This window comes from Gekko japonicus, unplaced genomic scaffold (genome assembly GCF_001447785.1).
Source record: "Gekko japonicus isolate JY-2015 unplaced genomic scaffold, Gekko_japonicus_V1.1 scaffold890, whole genome shotgun sequence".
NCBI classification, from domain to species: domain Eukaryota; kingdom Metazoa; phylum Chordata; class Lepidosauria; order Squamata; family Gekkonidae; genus Gekko; species Gekko japonicus.
Genome location: NW_015167565.1, coordinates 614,151 through 617,938, shown reverse-complemented (window position 1 = coordinate 617,938; position 3,788 = coordinate 614,151).

The following is a 3,788-nucleotide window of genomic DNA, read 5'->3' as shown; positions in this document are numbered from 1 at the left end:
GGAATGCCCCCAAAGTCCCCCGCTGGGGGTTGAAGATGGACTTGGCAACCCTAATGGTTTGTCACCGGGGGGGGGGGTACTGACAGTGGATTACCCTTGCCCAGGCATAATGTGTATTCCAGCAAGCATGCGGAACAGTGATGTTTTATGGCTGGAATTCTATCCAAGAACTTTGGCTCCCAAAATGCTTAGCACATAAAACATCCAGAAGAAGGTTGCTATCACTTATGTCTGTGCGCATTGTGCTAGGAATTCCAAGCACGTGAATAATGTCCTTCCTGATGTACCGTATTAGAGAAGCCCAGAAAATCAAGGAAAGTGTTTTACACATATCAGCAGGGCAATGGGATGTCGTGACGCCATTCTGTGGCTCGCCCAGTTCAAAGGCTCTTCCTTAAATTGGGAAGGATCACAGAAATATTTGATTCATGTCCTTGTACTGACAAGAATAGATGAAAGTGAATTTAAATAAAGATTTCAGTTGCTCCTTAATTATGCGGTTATTATGCCAGTTTTGGCAAAGTATTCCCCCGACATAAAGTTTTTTTTTTAAAAAATCAACCTTTTAAAACATTAAATTACCCCTTCAGTCTGCCAGCTCTAATGATAAATAAAGCTCTGTTCAATCTCATTACCCACTCTGATTCACCGTCTGGATTAATATTTGGTAAAAACTCTCCACCCTTGTAATAATGATGTGGATATGCAAAAGAAATTAATGGCACAAAATTACAGAAATTCTGCGGGGAATCGGGGTCCCTGCATAATTATGCAACGGGAAACGAAGGAGTTATTTTTTTTCCCGAAGACCTGCCTGATACCCACCAGATGGAACTCGAGTTGTGTTGCTGCACTTCATGGATTTGGCACATGATACGTCTGGATGACTTGTTTCCTGGTGCTCTATCTGAAAATAGCCCTCCTCGTAGCCATTAATTTGCTGGAGAGCCCCTCAGTACCTTCCGTGGAGAAAGCGCACACGGCAGAGAATTCTGTGACGTGTTCTTAGACATCTGCTTGTTTCGTGTTAGGCGCTGTCTACGCCTGTTGTGTGTCATCATCCTGTGTGAAATGGCATTGCAATGGGGGACGCGTCCCATGCATGTCTGATGTGCCAGCCAATCACTTCTGACTTATGGTGACCCTAAGAATGAATGGACTCCAGAACTACCTGTCCTTCCTTAACACCCTTGTTCGGGTCTTGCAAACTGAAGGCCCTCATGGTTTCCATGGTTGGGTCAATCCCTCTCATGTTGGATCATTCTCTCTTCCTGCTGCCATCAACTTCCGTCTTGTGGGGTTGTTTGTTGTTGTTGTTGTTGTTCAGTCGCCCGGTCAAGTCCGACTCTTCACGACCCCGTGGACCACATCACGCCAGGCCCTCCTGTCTTCCGTTGTGCTTTGGAGTATGCTCAACTTCATGTCCGTTGCATCGATCACTGTCTAACCATCTCATCCTTTGCCATCCCCTTCTTCTTTGACCTTCAATCTTTCCCAGCATCAGGGTTCTTCTCCGGTGAGTGCTCCCTTCTCATTTGGTGGCCAAAGTATTTGAGCTTCAGCTTCAGGATCTGGCCTTCCAGGGAACAGTCAGGGTTGATTTCTTTTAGGATTGACTGATTTGATCTCCTGGCAGTCCAAGGGACTCTCAAGAGTGAGTCTTCTCCAGCACCATAATTCGAAAGCATCTATTCTTTGGTGCTCGGCCTTCCTTATGGTCCAACTCTCGCTGTCATACATTACTATCTTGTGGGGATAGTAACTGGTTAAATAAGGACAAGCAGAGGTTAGGAATAAATGGAGGGAAGTAAGCACTGGGGTCCCCCAGGGATTTGTGTTAGACCCAGGGGTCATTGAGTTGTTGAGCAAACTTCAGAGGAGGTCAGAGGACGGCGGAAGACGGGAAGGCCTGGTGTGATCTGGTCCATGGGGTCGCGAAGAGTCGGACTCGACTGTGCGACTGAACGACAACAACAACAGGGGTCATTTCCTGCAGGAGCGTACAGGAGTGGCGCTCCGGCAGTAAAGAGCCCAGGGGGTTTCGTTTAGAAAAAAGATGAGTATGGAAAGTAATAGAAAAGAGCAAGAGTCCAGTAGCGCCTTAAAGACCAACAAAATGTGTGGCAGGGGAGGAGCTTTTGTGAGTCACTGGCACACTGCCTCAGATCTATGGAGAGTAATGAAAGGGGTTTATAAAATTATGTCTGGTGACGGGAGTGTCCTTTTTCCACATCTCCCACAATACAATTAGTCTGGGGTGCATCATGGAACTGATGGGCAGTCGATTCAAAACAAACAAAAGAAATTGGGTTGCCATCTCTGAGAGGGGATATGGTAACCCTCTTCAAGTCCTTGAAGGGCCGTCATCTAGAGGATGGTGCGGAGTTGTTTTCTGTCGCCCCAGAAGGTCGGACCAGAACCAACGGGTTGAAATTAAATCCAAAGAGTTTTCGGCTAAACATGAGGAAGAACTTCCTGACAGAGCGGTTTCTCAGTGGAACAGGCTTCCTCAGGAGGTGGGTGGGCTCTCCTTCTTTGGAGGTTTTTCAGTCAGAGGCTAGATGGCCATCTGACAGCAATGCGGATTCTGTGAACATAGGCAGATCGTGAGAGGGAAGGCAGGAAGGGTTGCCTCAGTGCTTAGTTCTTGTGGCCCCTTTTTACACACCTGGGGAAATGCTGATCACCACTTTGGGGTCGGGAAGCCATCCTGGAGGGCTTTTTTTGTACTCCTCTGGGCGTGGAACAGCGGTCACTGTGGGTGTGGAGGGGGAGGTATTTGTGGACTTCCTGCCTTGTGCAGGGGGTTGGACTAGATGACCCCGGAGGTCCCATCCAAATCTATGATTCTATGCTCTCTAGGTTGGGAAATTCCAGGATATTTTAGGGATGGAGCCTGGAGACAGTGGGATTTGGGGAGGACCTCGACAGGGTTTCATGCCATAGAGTCCACCCTCCAAAGCAGCCGTTTCCTCCAAGGGAACTGATGCCTGTTCTCTGAAGGTAAGTTCTAATTCCAGGAGATCTCCAGGCCTCACCTGGAGGTTGGGAAACCTAAAAAGAAAGCCCCTCATACACTACATGACTGACTTTTGGAACTGATTGCAGCAGATTGTGGTGGGGAGCAGAGGTCCATCCGTGGCTATTAGCCACAAGGTATAGATAGGAACTCTTGGTCTGGGGCAAGTGATGCTCTGTATTCTTGGTGCTTGGGGGGGGGGCAACAGTGGGAGGCAGGGGTCATTTCGTAGAAAAAGAGCTAGGGGAACTCATTAGCATAACTCATTAGCATATGCCACACCCCCTGACATCAGGGGCCCGGCGGTGGACCTGCAAGGCCAGCGGGAGTGCGAGGAAGCCCCGCGAAGGCCCTCCCTGGCCCCAGGCAGGCAGGGGTGGGGAGAGGCGGGGAGGAAGCAACTTACCCTCCCTCTTCTCCTTCCTCCTCCTGGCTGAATGAGGGCCGGAAGCGGGGCGGCCGGAAGCAGGGGGTGGGGCTTCGTCATGTGCCCCACCCCTAGGGTTGCCAAATTTGTTTCACGTACCGGCGGGGGTCCTTCCTGCCGGTCCGGGAGCTCTGCGGGGACGTGCGTGTGCGCGCGCTTTGCGCGCGCGCGCCGCCGGGACGTCACCGGAAGTGACGTCACACGCTGGGCGGGGCCATGCCGTTTGAGGGGAAAACAAAGAGTTTTCCCCTCAAATGGAAGCCATTTGAGGGGAAAACTCTTTGTTTTCCCCTCAAACGGCATGGCCCCGCCCAGCGTGTGACGTCACTTCCGGTGACGTCC